The sequence below is a fragment of the Danio rerio genome, chromosome 6, assembly GCF_049306965.1.
Source record: "Danio rerio strain Tuebingen ecotype United States chromosome 6, GRCz12tu, whole genome shotgun sequence".
Taxonomy (NCBI): domain Eukaryota; kingdom Metazoa; phylum Chordata; class Actinopteri; order Cypriniformes; family Danionidae; genus Danio; species Danio rerio.
Window position 1 is genome coordinate 46,190,876 of NC_133181.1, and position 18,443 is coordinate 46,209,318.

An 18,443-nucleotide genomic window follows, 5' to 3' on the forward strand; every position below is an offset into this window, starting at 1 on the left:
CTCATTTAAATGCTCAACTTTAAAGAAAAAATATAATAAATCTAAAATATCTCAACATGTTTAAAAGCACATGTTTGCACACAAAATGTTACTTCAAAGCCATTAAAATGCATCTAATATTGATCCATTTATGACAACATGCATGCACTATAATTTTCATGAAAGCAAAGACTCCAGGGCAGAAGCGTGGATCTACATTCATCTCCCCAGTTGCTTCTGAGCGGAGAATAATTCCAATCTCTCTTTTTTTTCTCGCTCTGGCTCTCTCGCAGCCCGTTTACAGTTCACATAAACAGGATAATCATAGTCACATTTTCTGCCCATTTACCGAGCAGATTCTGCGGGGGGAAATCGGCCCATTCAAGGCAACTGTAAAAACAAAAATCCAGATTGCGCTTTAATTAACTTCTAAACCACAAACAAACAAGTTCTCAGCGGAGCTGGCCCGCTCTGCTGTAAAACAAACAAGCAGGAGCGGAGGAGAGCATGAGGTTTCCCACACTAAACTCAGCCCCTCTGCAGGTGGGATGAAGGACCCTCGGTGCTGATGCTCAGGGGACGCTCACTTGATCTCATCACTAACACTGACATTATGGATGTGCCACGGGCATGTGTCATGCCTTCATTGTATTTGCTTGGGATTTAAGTATTAAAAATAAACACATTAACACCTAGATTTACATCCTTTTACTGAGTTTTCTTTGCAAAAAATCCCTTATGAGAACCAGAATAATGAATTTATATTTATTCTTTACATGAAACATCCTGACCCTTGACCATTCATTGCCTACAAGTCCTCCAGGGAAGTGCCTACTTATGACTTCAGAAATCGTAACTATGTTACAGTATGATGTGCGCTCTAGTGATTGTGTTAGATTTAAATGCAGACTTTTGTACTGTCGATTTTTCTCATTTTCACTTTACAGCAAAGACTAAAGCAAAAAAAAAAAAAAAAAAGATTTAATTCAAGAAAAGACTTAAAAAGATGAGCATGAAATACATAATCTATTTATTTGCATTCATCAGACACTGTTATTCAGCGCAGCTTGCATATGAGAAACATTATGAGGGGTTTATTACTAAAATGGTTGGATTTTATTTTACAATTTATGCATTTGTTATAAACTTAGTTCTGGATAAAATAAGGTAATTACAAGAGTTAGGGTTAGAGTTTAAATGTAGGTTGGAGGTTAGTGGTTATTACCAAGTTAATACACTTATTACACATGTATAGCAATGTTTAAATGATTATTTATTATCTCTTTCTATAGCTGGTCTAGCTTTATTTTAGATGTTTCAAACTTATATGTACATACCTCAAAAAATTGTACATTTTAGACACAAAGGGTAGGGTTTAAGGGCGGGTTTAACGTTAAGGGTAATATGAAGTATTGCTTAAGAGGTCAACAGTATATTAATGAATGTATTTAGAGAAATGTGTATTCTTATTTAATTAATTGTTCATTTAAATGTCAGTGCACACTACTTAAACCCACTAAACAGTGATTTCAAGAATAAAGCATTTCATTTTAAACATAATTTTACATATTTATCCTTACGTTGCCACATTTAATATACTTTCAAATTAAAACTGTCCTAAATTAATCATATTTGCATAACATTTTCTTCATCCGCTTGATCCTAAAAATAATTGATCAGACTCCCCCAACTGGAATAAATGAGAGCTGAAAGAGCTTCCCGCTGGTGAATATGTCACTGTAGTAGCGATCATCATCTTACAGACATGACTGGCAGCAGCGATCATTTCTCACCACAACGCAACCCCAGGTGACCCTTGACGTGACTCTCCTATCATACACTAAAACACTGGCACGATGCGAGACCGCCGAAAGTCTCCAGCTCAACCCAGCCTGACACCACCAAAAACAATAGTGTCGACAAACTGCCTGCGACCACTTTACACCTTTCCACTACACCCTAACGCCCTTTCCTCCCTCCCGCTCTCTCTCTCCCTTTTTTCTCTCTCTCGCTCGACTCATCTCGCTGATATGATTTATGGTTTACCAGCTCAGCGAGGTTACGCAACGTCGCGCATGCCTTCAGACGCGTTATTGGAGTCGGTGGAGATTTAATTAAGATCACAGTCGCACAAATCCTCCTCAAATTGAGAATTTACTCGAGACAATGGTCTTCACATCCTTGCATGAGAGAGGTCCCATTCTGCACAACGCCAAACCATGCTAATCTGTGTTTCCAAGACATCATCTGAAGGATTCGGTGAAATGCGATTTGTGTTGTGATCATTGATTATGTTTGTCTTGGGGGTCGGCTAATGTTGAGAGGAACAGAGATTACATAAAAAAAGACAAACTTTTGTTTAGTTGCTAAATAAAAAGGCTACTAAAAATGTACTCTTCTGTAAATTTGTACAGTGTGGTGCTGGAATTAGTTTCGAAGTTGCAGATGTGGGAGTCAAGGAAGAAGCTGCATCCTTTTTTGTATTATTTTGCTGTATTTCATAAAATTGTCTTTCGGAGCAATTCATCTCTTTGCTGCTCTCTTTCCTGTGAGGATGCTCACCTGGTGTGCCGAGCACAAGAAAAGGAAAGCATCTTTGAATAAAAATGTCTTTCTTTATCTTCTTCCTCTGTGGGAGAACAGAGGAAAAAGACAAGAGCAAAGAACAGCTGGCAATGCCGTGTCTCATCACCAAAGCATTCTCAACTCTCACCACAGAATTCAGCACAGGACTTTGTAAAAGAGGTCAGCTGTGTGAACGACTGACCAGATAACCCTCAACTCTTTTTTTTTTTCTTCACTAAAAAACTTTCCTATGGGAAACATCTATTCATTGCACATAGACACACACACAGTTTGCTTGTTCTCCGTCCACACATAAACACACACACACACATGTGAATATTTTTTCTCGCACATGCATACGTACACACACACACACACACACACACACACACACACACACACACACACACACACACACACACACACACACACACAATGCGTCTAATATGCGTCGAGCGGCAGAAATGACAGGTGTTGGCAGGCTCACGGCCTGTCAGGGCAACACATAAATGTGGTTCGGCCCCAGCCAGAGCGGGCCCTAATGCACTACTAATGAACAATAAATCAAGTCTGATTACAAACTGTCAGCCCAATCAGCTCTCACCCCTCTCTAAAGCAAGGGGCCCGGTGGTCACAGCTGTGCGGCATTACCCTCCGCAAGCCTCCCTGTCCAGCCTGTCCACTCCTTAGCACTAGAAAAGTCCCAAACTTCACAAGTCTAAATAATCACAACAAAACTCCAAGAAATAAAGTTGCTGTGTTATTCTCAGTGATTCACAGAAGAAACATTCAGTGAAAGTTGTAAAAAGCGAAAGAAGAACCACTTATAATGAAAAGAGTCCATAGAAGTTAAAGTTTCTTTGTGGAACTGTCAATGCTAGTAAAGAAACTATTTTTGTTTTAATAGAAGCAGAAACTTTTGTCAAATATATGCTTTAAAAACAACTAAATGCATCATTAAATATGAAAATCTACAATAAAAACATAATATCAACATCAACACTCCAAATAGTATTGGACAGAGCCAAAACTTTGTCTTAGTTTCAATGAATAAACTTCTGGCTTGTGCTCGGTCACACTTGCGCGCACACACACACACATTTCTCACACACACACACATAAAAAAAGAGGGCCCATGATACAAGTGTCAAATCGGAGTGTGTTCCTGCCCCTTTCCAAATGTGGGCAACCATGAAAGGGATCAGACCCTCCCTACATACACACACACACAAACACACATACAATGCTGCCAGTAAACACTCCTTTTCACAAGAATGCCATGCAAACTAAACAAGCTAACTTCAAATACAGCCAAGTCCAACATTGCACAGCATGTGTAATCTAAAAACCATTTCACAGAAATGTGCTTTAAAAAAAGAAAAGCTGTAAAAGTATTTACCTGAAAACACAAACACACAGCGCAAACAACATTTGACAAAAGCCCTGCTCTTGTAGCTTCAAACACCAACTTGTAAATCGCATCACAATGTTTACATGTCTCCTTACCAACCAGCATGACACAAACTAATACAAACAGCATGCGTAGAAATCAACCTCTCTTCCTTTTCTTTTTGGCTAAAACTTTTCTACAGCAACAGAAACAGCTCTTTTAGAGAGAAAAAATTACAGAATCAATCATATTGACAAACCTGACAAACTCCATTTGGCTGGCAGGGTAAACAGAGTGAAGCTGGGCCGTTTGGAGGATCGCGGAAGATGAGAAGACACGAGTCGCGGAGCGGAGAGAGAGCGAGAGAAGGAGAGAGAGAGAGAGAGAGAGGCGTTTACAGCGAGCGTGTGCGCGTGCTGCCGCGTCTCCAGCCTTTTTCCCCGGGATATGGACAGATTGCACGCGCGAGGTTGCTCTCTAGCTGACAAGATACAAAACTATCCAATCAACCACGCCCTTTCTCCACCAATCACAAGCAGCCCTCTAAACATAATCAATTCAAATGGGGACACAAGCAGCAGCAGGGGCCGCCGCGGGCCGTGTGTGTGTGTGTGTGTGTGTGTGTTTGTGTGTGTGTGTGTTTGGGGGGGGGGCAGGTGAAGCAATGCCTTTGTGTAGGACCCTATTAAAAAAAGAAAGAGAGAGAGAGAGAGAGAGAGAGAGAGAGAGGAAGAGAGAGCGAAAGAGAGATAGAGGGAGAGAGAGAGAAAAAGAGATAGAGGGAGAGAGAGAACAAAAAAGACCTAAACAAAACAAAAAGGGGAAAAAAAGCAGCACAGTTGATGGCTGTTAACCCTTTGACCCTGCTAAAGGTTTTGTCTGGGCCAGTGAAACAATGGACAAATGAAGAAAAAGAAAGGCTTTAATTAAACAACAGATAAGCAAACATTACTGACAGAGAGAAAAGCGGGATTCCGCAAGTTCTTATTGTTCTGTTAAAAGTGGAATTGTTTATGGGAACACAAGCTTGGCTATTCATGTTAAATAGAAAAAAGAGCATTAAAAACAGAGAAATTATGATTATTTAAATAAAAATTTAATTTTTAACAAGCAATTTTACATTTAATTTACCTCTTTACATGTATTTTAAGTTAAAACACTGTTAAAAAAGAGGGATACAAATAAACATTTTCCTAAGTGTTGTAAATGTTTTTTTCCACACTTTCCTAGTTGATTGATGTTCTCAAGAATTCCAAACTTTTTTCCTTAGACACAAAGTGCTGTTCAATAATCACTTACTAATCTGACAGAAATCCTGACAGAATCCTTTCCTAACTGACAGATCCATTGTTTTACCTTAGTGTCTAATCTCAAGCTGTACATTGTAAACTGTTTGGCCACAGATAAACTCTGTGAATGAAAAATATGGAAAAGGCTGCTATTTCCATTCACAGACTATGTGTGTGTGTGTGTGGGTTCAATTCTCCTATCCAAATCAACTAATTTCCACAGCATAAAATACCTCACACTGCGGCCCCTCTTCTGGTGCAAACGCTTAGAACATAAGCGCTCCACGCTAGCAAGTGATTAAAACATCAACACCTTCTCCCACTTTTTTATAAAAAGAAGGGGGGAAAACACAAAGAAGTTGCTTCGCCCCCTACTGGCAAACTTTATATTACACAGTTAAACCTACAGAGGAAAAGGCTGCATTTACTGCTTTAGTTAATAGTTATACTGACACATGGTCAGAGACATTTAAATCAAGCCTAGAAATATTTAATGAAGAATATTAGCAGTACATAAAAAAATAAAAAATTAAAACATGAAAAATAAGATTTTGAATATAATAACAGGTAAATGAAAGAAAAAATAGATTACAATAATAGATACAGTGCTGAGCATAATTGAGTACACCCCATTTTTAAAATGAATATTTGTATCCATTTAGGCAATGTATTTTGGTGCATTTAAACAAAACAGATTTATTAAACAGATATAGGTATTAAAATAATATTTTAGTCACCAAACATATTTAAAAATTGAAAGATGATACAATTCAATTCAAGCTAAATATTGCAAAAAAGAAATAAATAAATAAAATAAAATAAATAAAAAATTACAACCTGCGAAATTTCAACTTATGTTTTCTTTTTTTTTTGCTTCTGATTTTTCCCTCTTTTTCAAATTTGTATTTAATATTTTTCTATAACATTAATTTGAGTGTACTAGTTTTTGGACCATTATCATAAGGTTTTTTGTTAGATAAGCCCCAGATTTGACTTCAGTGCTGACTAATCTAATGTATATGCACTTATATATGCTGAGCACTATTTATATATAAATAAAAGTAAAACAAGATAATACATTAAAAAAACACAAACAACATATCATAATTCAATTGAAGACTACAATATATCTAAATAAAAACAAAGCATTCGAGAAAATGATAATTTAGGAAAAAATAGTATATTTTGTATTTTTTATTACATTCCAAATATAAAACAGCAGACTTTAAACATACAAAATAGAAGATGTAGTACTGTTTTACATATAACAAACAACAAGAAACATTAAAATGCTCAAAATATATCAATAAATTATAAAACAATAAATAAATAAATAGACAAACAAACAAACAACTAAACAGCAAAACATATTAAGATTAAATAACATTATTTAATATAATATAAACAAAAAAATCTAAAATTAATTTTTAGCAATTATTTTTTATTTGTTACATAATAAATTAATGCTATTAATAAAGTAACCCATTAAGATTATGATGGTATAAAATATACATTTATTTATATATTACAGTTTGAGTATCCCTTAAGAGATTGACTGCACTATTTTGTAATTATTAACCTAGTAGTTAATGTAGGGAAGAATACTTTTTTACACATGCTTCTATAAAAGGCACACATGAGTGTACATGCACACACGCTCAAGCAAGGGCAAAAAGGCAAGCAGCCATGCAAGTATGCACACATAACGCGCACAGCCACACACACACATGCACGCACACACTTGGCTGTACCCCCACATCGCATGCCGTGTCCCCTGGGCAGAATGTCGGCATATTCTCAATAAAACACCTTCTTAGCAGTAATAGGCCACTGTTCTCATTTCACTGCTCCCAAAGGGCTCATGATAAATTTAGCAGACATACAGTTCAAGCCTCCTCCTCTTGTCTCTCTCTCTCTTTCTCTCCCTCTCTCCATCTATCTGTGCTGTGTTCGGGCCTGTACGCCATAATTACCCATACTCTTTCTATCCGAGCCGTCTAATAGATCTTGCTGTTTATTCACTCCATCACTTTGTGAGTCACAGAACCAACACTATTCATTTATGTCTTGTTACAGATAATTGGAAAGCACAGGTTGACTCCTTCGCAAGACTGACACACAAACAATACCGCACGGCATCTCGGATCAGCTCCGCGGCTTCTCGTATGACTGTCAGAGTGACACGGGGCCAGGGGAAACTGATCCCAGATAAGCACTTGCTGGTAACCTGCTGGAGTTTAGCATATGAACTGCACAGTCATACGAACGCTCTCGTGAAGAGTCATCGCTAAACCACTACAGATGTGACAGAATCTAGTACTACGACTATGACGAGATATCTTTGCTCAAAGAGTGTTTGTGCGCAATAAGTACAATCGAAATAATGAAAGTGTTTTATTTGCATAAAGTATCTTAAAGAGATTATCCATACATTGGAATTCTGATATAATTTATTCATACTCTCCTTGTTTAAACTGATCAATTTTGAAAACCAGTAGCCTTTAGTATTTGATAGTATATATTTTTTTTAACTATGGACTTCGGGTGTCACAATTTAAGCCCTGCTTAAACTAAGATTTCAGCAATGATTTGGTCATCTCAGACAATGTTGGGAAATCTTAAAAAATATTCCCGAAAAAAATCCTAGTCTAAAATATGTGGTCTTTGATTGTTGCTTTATGGCCATTGTGATCAGATTTTCCCTCTGATGAAGTTTGGCAGTGTCAGAAGGTTTCAGCTTTTTCCTGCAGTGTGACAACACCTGTAACGAACGTCAATCCAAGAACCAATAGGAGCAAGGAATTTGAAAACGCAATACGCGCGTCAAATTCAAGCCACCACAGGAAAATGTCAAAACAGTTTTTTCCCCCGTAGTGGTTATTGAAGCACGCTGTGAGCAAAATTACTGCTACAGATTGTTTATGTTTACTGTGATGTATCATTTATGAATGTGGAATAGTGAAAGTGTCACTGATGGATGATGTCAATCTCTGACTAAGTTTTCTTCCGGGTGAGTTTTTTTTTTTTCTGTGTTTGGCACAAATTTTTTGTCGTTCAGTCTAACATTACGACAGCTGAAATCTTACAGTGTCCAATGGGAGATTAATGTTCGTGTAGTCTGTCATGCTACAATTTTTTAGGACTATTAAAAGTCACACAGTATGAGCTGAGTTTTACACATTTTTCAAAATATCTTCTTTTCTGCTCAACAATAAAGTCTAGGGGGGGGGGGGGGGGGGGAGATCAAATATGTCAATTGTCATCAATTGTTTTGCATGCTGTTTATACTTCCCAGATGACTGGCGTTTTAACAATCATGTTTTTGACGAAGCGCTCGGTGTGGCTACAGCTGAAATTATGTTAACTTTGTGAGAAAAAAAGCACCCGATGTCATGCACTCCAGCACCAAAACCATTGCTACAGTGGCTGCCTAGTAACAGAGTTACAGCAGAGCCCTTCTGCACCTCGCGTTTTTGCTGTTGGACCCTGTGCGCTTGCAGTTGAAAAAAAGTGGAAGAGAGGAAAAAGCATGTTACGTCAGTTGCATCTTTTCATTCTCCAATCAAATGAAAGCAGTTTCCGTTGAGGTGCTGCAGTTTTTGTGTTGTCAAGACAACTACGGAGACTTTTAAAGATGGTGGAGAGACTTGTGGTTGCTGCTTTGAATTATCTGGTGCTGTATGACTCACAAATCTTGAATTTCACAATATTAATTACTAATTAATATAAAATTATACCAATATCAACAGCAACACTTAATACCTAGATGATTCAGTCATTGCCTAACAACATAAAAGGCACACCATGCTTCTTTTATTTTGTCAACAAATAAGGCAGTGCGGTGCACCTCACGTTTTTAGAATGGAAAATCGTGTTCTGTGTGATCGGCCCCTAAATGCAGAGCAAATTTTCACTTTTGGGTGAACTACCCGTTTAAATATTCATGGATTCTTTCCTTTCTGTTCTTTTTAGAATATTAAAATGTTCTTCTTGCAAAAAAAAATAATAAAATAAATTAATTAATTAATTAATTAATTTTCTGAATTGTCCATTCAAAGGTTATTTGAAGGATTTAAAATCGTTCTCATCACATTACTGCTAAATTTTCATTCAAAATCATTTGTAAATATTTGTAAATAATTTCTAACTTCAGAGCACTCCTGGAAAACTATGAAAACTACGCATCCTGACCGTTCATTCTAGACTCAAGCCATATTTAAATATTAGGCTTGAGGGTGGAGCTTTGAACGTCTGTCATTGTATACATTAATCTTTTTCTGCAATATTTAATTTGTATGAGCTGTTGCCTCTGAATGTGTGTGCACTCGGTGACTCAGTTTTTTGTTGTTTTATGCAGTGAAAATGTTTTTCCAGCTACCATTAGAATCAAAATCCACAAAAAGACCTTTTGTGCTAAGAGATGTAATAAAAACTGAAACTGAAATGCTAATAAATAAGAAAAATAAGAAAAATAATTAGTTTATTAACTTCCTTTTTAATAACATCAGAACATGCAATTGTAGCAGATTTCTGGTCAAATTTCAAATATGCCAAAATTCTGTTAATTCCTTCGTAAAATAAAACACATCTTGGGACATAGTAACTATTATGAACATCAGTGATATGCACTTCAAATCAAATCAAATCAAATCAAATCACTTTTATTGTGAAATCATCAGCAGTATGTGCGCTATCATGAGTGAAAAGCTCAAAATACAGATACGGTGCAAATACAACGACAAGAGTTTGTACACAGTACAAACACAGTACAGTACAAAAATGGACATACGTATTTAAAGTTGAAGTCAGAATTATTAGCCCCCCCTTTGAATTTTTTTATTTTATTTCCCAAATGATATTTAACAGAACAAGGAAATTTTGCTCTGTTAATAGGTTTTCTGATAATATTATTTATTCTGGAGAAAGTCTTACTTTTTGATTTCGGCTAAAATAAAAGCAGTTTTTAATAAAAAAATAAAAAAATAAAAAATATTTTAAGGTCAAAATTATTAGCCCCTTTAAGTTATATATTTTTTTGACTGTCTAAAGAACAAACCATCGTTATACAATAACTTGCCTAATTACCCTAACCAGTTAACCTACTGGAATCAACCCAGTTAGGCCTTTAAATGTCACTTTAAGTTGTACAGAAGTCTTGAAAAATATCTAGTGAAATATTGTTTACTGTCATCATGACAAAGATAAAATAAATCAGTTATTAGAAATGAGTTATTAAAACTGTTATGTTTAGAAACGTGTTGAAAAAAAAAATTCTCTCCGTTAAACAGAAATTGGGGAAAAAAACTAAATAATAAGCTGTTTATAATGTGTGTGGGTTTAGAATACAGTTAATAAATTTGTGTATTTGTTTTATACTTATAAATAATATAAAAATAATGTTAAAATATAATGTAAAAAGTCATGACACTTAGCAAAATTTATTTAGTAAAATGTAAAAAAGGTCAAACTACCTTAGTACAGTCGTTTGAGTGTTAAACAGGTTTTAACAGAACAGGTGTGAAACTAACAGAAAACAGCTGGTGCAGTGGGAAACAACCTTCATTTTGAAGGACCAAACACACATGCACAGACACAGACACACACACATACGTTTGCTATTGTGAAAAGTGGGTACATTACATGGGTTTCCATTCATTTTATATTGTCCAAACCTTATATGGTATTGCCCTCACCTCACCCTACCCCTAACCCCAACCATCACAGGAGTAAGTGTACAGCTTTACTCACTGGTTAAACTCATCCTGTGGGATTTATAAGCTTTTTGAGGGATGAGGACGTCCAATGTCCTCATATTGCACCTCTTTTTTGTAATACCTGTGTCATACCTATGTCATTATAAAGATTTGTGTCCTGATATGTCACAAAAACACGTACACACGTACACACACACACACACACACACACGTACACACACACACACACACGTACACGTACACACACGTACACACACGTACACGTACACACACACACACACACACACACACACACACACACACACACACACACACACACACACACACACACACACACACACACACACACACACACACACACACACACACACACACACACACACACACACACACGTGTCTTGACTGTCACTTCTATTAATGAATGAGCAGAGACCAAACAGTCATCTCTGACCTCTGACTATCATGACGGCAGCAGTTTCAGTACAGTACATGTGCTGTGATGATATTTGGCACAGGTATTGTGGGAATCTTTCAGACACCACAAACTCTGAAACGATCACGCGCACATTTAGCAGTTTGCGCCCTGATATAAAGCTGCTTAATATTGAGCAGATCTTGCTAGATTAATTCCGCAGTGATACGTTAGTGAAAAGTGCTCCTCCACCGTCTGCGCTTCACTGCGGCTTTGACTTCAGTCAAAACATCAGCTTTTGTTGACGATGCTCGACATAAATGAAGTGGGTGGGGGAATGCTGTTTTCTTTATGTGCTATTGTGATTTATTCAAACTGCCTTCTTTTTTGAGTCAGACACTATTTTTGGAGGCGTCGTCAAAACATTTCGATCAAAGGGAAGAAAAAATTATGACTTAAGAAGTGAATGACCATATTTGAACAACGAACTTCTTGAACTCTATCATGCTTTTTTTTTTTTTTTACTTTTTTGTATTTTAAATTAAACAGTACATTAATATTGAAATATGATTATTTTATGACAAAATATATATTTTTAACAAAACACAAATATTTTAAATCGACATAAAAATCTGTTGTTTAACTTTGTCATGAAATCATAGAAAAAAAATATAATGATACTTTGATTTAATTTAAAATGTACAGAATTTAGTAAAATATATATTTTTCTCATTATTTGTATTTATTTATTTACTGATTGTTCTGTCATTTATTTTTAGTGTAAAATTCTTACTAATGTTTAAATGCCAAAAACCTTTTTTACTTATTTTTAAGTCCAAAGAGAAAAAGATTAATGTTTGTTTTTAATACTCTTTTGTGCTGTATTATTTAGTTACTGAGCAGCAATGAACAACACTTTAAAATATAAGGAGTTTTTTGTGGTTTTCTGAATTAGAAGTGTTTTGAATTTAATGAATGCATAACAACCGTAAAACCATGATTATTCCTCAGACTCTAATCGTAGAACAAAAATTTATATAATCATTGCATCTCCATTATTATCTACATAAACATATTTCTAATATATTCAAAATCAGTATAATCAAAGAAGCAATTTACCAGCATGTTAAATGAGCAAGCAAGTCAACATCTTTGCTTTACAAAACTCAGTCGACCTTTACAAGCAAAGCAGCACTAGGCCACAGCGGGGTATTTTAACATCTGTAATAAACATAAAACAATGCCATATGTGTTTTGTCTGCTCCTAATAACAACTTTAATTAATTAGCTCATAAAAAAGTGATCTCAACAACTAAAAGCACTCAAACAGACAAATGAATTGCAATAGTCCATATTCTTCCGTCTCAAGCCTCTTGTGCTAACCACAAACAACCGTCAGTTCTCCAGTGAAGCCACAGGCTGTCAGATGTGGATTCACGTAAAAGACTTCACCGAGCTTTTTATAAACATGACACAGTGTGGCCTCTACTAATATTAGCACTCCTGATAAATATGCGTAAAGAGGGCTGTGAAAAAATGTCTTCATTGTTTAACCTTTTGATCAAAATAATAACAACAAAAACTCAAGATGCTCAAATTTGTTTTTGAAACTGAAACTTTTCTTTTTTTTTTTTCTTCTTTCACCCTTTCAAACAATTTATGTTGGTGTAGGTGATTTCAGATTGTAGTTTTGGAGACTTTTTGACCCCACAAAAAACACATTAACTTTTACGGCCCATTCACACAGTGTGTCAGCGTCAACGCTTCCCACTAGGTGACGTCACTGCATATTGTTGCCGAACTGCATTGTGGATCACTCGCTACAGAAGTTGGGAACTTTTCAAGCGCCAACAGATGCATCAGCCACAAGCTCAAATCACAGCTCTGTTATAGGACCTTTATCGCTGCTCTGTTGACTGTGCAGTTTAACCAAGTACCCTTTATTGAAATGTTTGTAGTTTGAAACGATATATTGTATAAAAAATAATATATAGCAAATTAAGTTTGTCAAAAAACACAAAAAGTACTGGCAGTTTGTTACCACCAGTTTTTGCACTGTATGTACAACAGCAGTATGACAGTGTATCACTCTAAACTATTGTTTGCAACGTCATTAATAGTTTTTTTTTTTTTTCAAACTTTTAACAATCAAAAAAAAAAAAATAAATGAAGGTCGCTAAAAGCAAATCAAAAGTATAAATATAGAATAGAAATCACCAAATATGAAAAAACTTAATTGACTTCAACAGAATGTAAAAACCTTGATGGTTCTGTGGGTTTCGTCTATCCAAACTGACCTTTATTTTGTATTTTCTATTGGATTTAAGTCAGGTGATTGGCTGGGCCATTTTACAGCTTGATTTTCTTTCTCTGAAAGCATTTGAGAGTTTCCCTGGCTGTGTTTTGAATCACTGTCCTGCTGAAATGTCCACTCTGGTTTCATCTTCGTTATACTGCTAATGTAGATGTTGGACTGAAGCAGTTAATAAGCCTGTTTGCTGGGCTTTCACTGTCTTTTTACACCTCCCTTTCTTTATGTGTTCAATAGCTTTTCCCTGCTCATTACATTTTATTACACATAAATTAATTTGTAAACTAATATTTAGATGCGTTTTCTTTTCATATGTGTATTTCTTTGGTTGTTTCAACATCTAATGAAAATTTCAAGTCGTGTTCAATACTTATTTTCCCCACTGTAAGTATGTGTGTTTTAAGCAAAAAATAAATAAATAAATAAATAAAATCCACAGTTTTGTACATATTAACCAAGGTGCCAATATCAATAAAGGCCACTGTATATACACCACTTCTCCATCCACTCTCCACAGGACGATCGAATCAGTCCTACCAACACAAACCGCACATCTGCATACCGTGGCGGAAAACTGTAGAGATTTGAGGCATGATGGGAGAAGGGGAGGAGACGGGGAGCTTCAGGGGACGAAAGAAACATGACTGAAGTGAAAAGGTCTTGAAAATGGCACTGCAGCTTTAAGGGTCTGCGCTCGGAGTGGATGCGACAGCTGTCTGATGGTTGGACGTTACTCACTGACTCGGCCAGACGGTGTGGAAAAAAGCGTGATGACCTCATCGTGACAGCATCATCTAAAGCTGTTTCTCATCTGCACATTACACATAATGCATTCTTACAATATGACCAGAAAAAAATAAAAACAAATGGCTGAGGAGAACAGGAGTGATATGTGGCTACAGACGCAGATGGAGGAATGAGAAGTATGCAGATGCTTCCTACTGAGTGAAAAAAAGAGGCAAAACGATAACGAGTTTAATGGAATAGTTTGCCTAGAAGAAGATTTTGTCTTAAATGTCAAACCTATTTGACCCTCCTTCTTTTGTGAGACACATCCATTGAATAATATTTGAGCTGTTTTGTATACAATGGGGACTGGGAACTCCCTTTACAGAATAAACAACGAACAACAACAGCAACAACATAACATTGGTGAACAGTTCCACTGATTCACTTAAGTCATTTGAATCTTTTTAATTAATTATTTAAAATAAAATATTTGTAATTTTTAATAGATTAAAAGCATACGCTAAGTACATAAATCTAAATGTAATGGTCTCTATTGAGCTATTGGCTCAACAGAGAACAAAAAGTGAAAAACTGATTTAAACGTTTCTCTATTTGTCACACATCTACATAATGGCAAATCTTAAGATGGTTTATAATTAAAAAGACACATCATATAGGCAACTTTTTGATACTTTGTGTCTTTCTGGAAAGCTTCATGGACCACTTATTTATATATTGTCCATTACTTCTCCAAGAAATACATATATGAGTTTATATACACACTACCGATCAAAGGTTTGGGGTCAGTAGGATTTTGCTCACAAAGGCTGCATTTATTTCTTCAATAACACAGCACAAGTTGTAAAATTCTAAAATGGTATTGCACTATAAAATAACTGTTCAAAAGTAGTTTACAGTTTAATTTAATAATTTATTCCAGTGATTTTAATGATGGATTTTCAGCTTCATTACTCTAGTCTTCAGACTCACGATCCTTCAAAAATCACTCAAATATTACTTATTATTTTTATAATAATAATAATAAAAATAATAATAATAATAATTAGTTGTTATTATTATTATTAGTATTATTATTATTAATCGTAATAGTAATAAAAGCAATAATGAATGCAGTAATAATTTCACTTGAAACTACATACAATAAATAAATAAATATTTAATAAATAAGCATTTAACAATTTATTTGTAATAATTTATTTAATAATTGCCACCTTGATGAACAAAATAACTTTATAAAAAACATAAAAAAGTGTAGTGTATATATATTAGAGTTATTAGAGGTTATAACTATACACCAGGAAAACTAAATGATGACAAATCTTTGATAGTATTTTCCCCTTTTTATGCATGACTTAAAATAAAATATCTAAAAACAAAAACATCAATGTAATTGCATGTTAAAATATAGAAATAAAAAAAGTTTCCTTTTAATTAGGTTTACATTTTTTTCCACACAAAGTGCAGGGTAAGCGTTTTAACAGAAGTTATTTTTTAAAGTCCCAAGAAATCAAAACTAACCATATGGCTGTGTTAAGTCATCAAGAAAAAAAATTATAAAAAACTTTCCCTTCTAATCTTTAATTTAAATCTGAAAATGCACTTCCTGTTTGTTTTTTTTTTTCAGATAAATTGTCAGATTATGTATATATATATTCGCAAATGGTTGTGGCTAACATATTTAATTAATTAATTTAATGGCGATAAGGAGGTGTCTGTTAGGTTGTAATGACTCTCCCCAAACACTTTTACAATCTTTCTGATTGAAATGCCTACTTTACTAAATCCAATCATGTTAAAGTAGAAAAAAAAACAAGCGCACCCACTGTTGAGTCATTTAATACTCTGTTTCTCAAGGAACTGCGTCACAATACGATAAAAAATAAAGGTTGCAGCTTTCGGTTCACGGGTACTTTAAAGTATGCATTTATTGGATCAAAAAGATAGTGAATACATTTAGTAATTGTAATAACAAAAAATAAATCAGCATATTAGAATGAACTCTGAAGGACCATGTGCCATAAAGACTGAAGTAATAATGCTGAAAATTGCCCTCTACCATCCCAGAATTGTAAAACACACTAATAGAGCATCTGCTATTTGAAATTTTAGCAGTATTTCACAATATTACAGATTTTACTGCACTATCAACCAAATAAAAGCATTCTTTATTCAAAACAAACATTTAAACTTCCTTCACACTGACATCATCAGAGCTGCTGGACTTCCAGTTCGGGCCTGTGGCCAAACGAGCCTGGAAAGAGCCTCAGCTTCCCCTCCAAAGCGGGGGGCTGACAGAGACAGAGACTCACGTCGGGTTGAGCTGAGCTGGACTCAGTGCTGTGCTGGGTTTGCCTGTTCCAAAGGCTGAAAGAAGCTCTGGCCGAGCTCCAGCAAGCCCCAGCACAACACACCGCTAATGACTTACAGATTGTTGCACCGTGGTATACATGTGTCAGGACAATGCCATGGGTCTACACAAAAAAAAAAAAAAATGCAGAAAAGAAAGAGGATATTAGCCAAGTAGTTTCTGCACTGTGTCATGCAGCACTCTATGAAGACAAGGAATTGCAGTGTGTGTGTGTGTGTGTAAAAAGGAGGGGTTTGCGAGCCCTTCATCGTTTGTTAAAGCGAGAGGACATTATCGCTTGACCTCCACTTGCCCTCGCAGAGACTGCATATGATCATGAAAAGAAAGGCGAAGAGAAACAGAAGGAGAAAGATTGTGCAAAAACACTGATTGCTTCCTGTGACATCATCAAAACGTGGCAATTTTAACCACTGATGCTTGAGAGAACAAGTGAGTCTAGTACACCATGGAGGACATTTAAAAAAACAGAATTCAAAACGCTTCAAAATGTATTCAGTTGCTGAAGAGGAGACAACATGTACAGTACTTCTCAAAGGTGTGCAAAAATGCAAAAAATAAAATAAAAAATGGATATGTATTTGTAATCACAAATAAATCATAAATGAATGATCCTAACCACCTATATGTTTGCATTTTTATACATATTATTTTTTAATAAATAATTGTGTCGTATGTATTTAATTATTATCATAATTATTTCATTTTATAATTTAATATATTTTAAAAAACTAAACACAATATGTCCCCCATACATTTCAGTATCAAATCATATCATATCATTCAAATACTCTATAAATATTATTTGACAATTAATGATTATATATTTTAGCAAAAACTTTTCTGAGGTATTTTAGTTTTTCATGTATTTATGCTTCTGAATTGCATTATGTAATCTTGATCTCTGCTCTGAAAACTTGAGAATTTAACTCCGCAGTTTAACAGATTTACTTTTATTGACATTTTTAAGTTGGGATTTCCTGAACTGAACTCTAACATCTGTTTCAGGGTTGATTAAGGCATATTAACTTCATCAGTATCGGCTGTATGGAGTCTGATGCCTTACTTTACATCAGTTGTCTGGCAGGTGTCAGAAGCGGAGAGCACAATTTGTGACAGCAATGTTTGGCTAAAGTGTGTGCTGTAAGAAAATATGAAAGCAGTCCAAATAGAGCTTTCTTCAGCTTAATATGGCATCTAAAAGCTAAACATTCAACTCAATGCAAAAACAGTGATGCCAAGCACTATTGCCACAATGAACATCGCAGTGCCGGTATAACTCCCTTTGCAGTATCACTTTCCTTGCACCGTCTCTAGATGAAGATGCAGAGCAGAAACTGTGCAGTGACTTATGTAAACCGAGTTTTAGCAGTTCAAAGTATACAAAAAAAAAAAGAAAAAAAAAGTATAATGTCTCAGAATTCATTCATGAAGTACTGTATCTGCATGCATCTGTGCGCACACACTTTGGTTAGGGCGATAATAATGTAATAAAAAATGGTGTATTCAACAAATATTAATGCAACTGCGGATTATATGATCTCATCCATTTTGAATGTGGTTGAATAATGTAGTCTAATTGACTAAATGTAAACAAGGCTGAGATGTTATTTTCCATGTTTAGTACAATGTACTAGTTTGATTCTAATCCTGTATTAAGTTGAACTG

The 18,443-nt window shown here is 35.2% G+C and overlaps 1 protein-coding gene across 51 annotated transcripts in view; it reads right to left on the minus strand.

The window, feature by feature from the left end:
- The window catches only part of foxp1b (forkhead box P1b), a 291,166-nt gene that overhangs the window by 71,898 nt on the left and 200,825 nt on the right, over window positions 1-18,443 (minus strand). For 4 of the 51 annotated variants that reach the window (XM_073953210.1, XM_073953212.1, XM_073953209.1 and 1 more), the window contains exon 1: window positions 4,194-4,385. The gene's annotated coding sequence lies outside the window, so the exon portion shown is untranslated. 51 annotated transcript variants of the gene reach the window in all.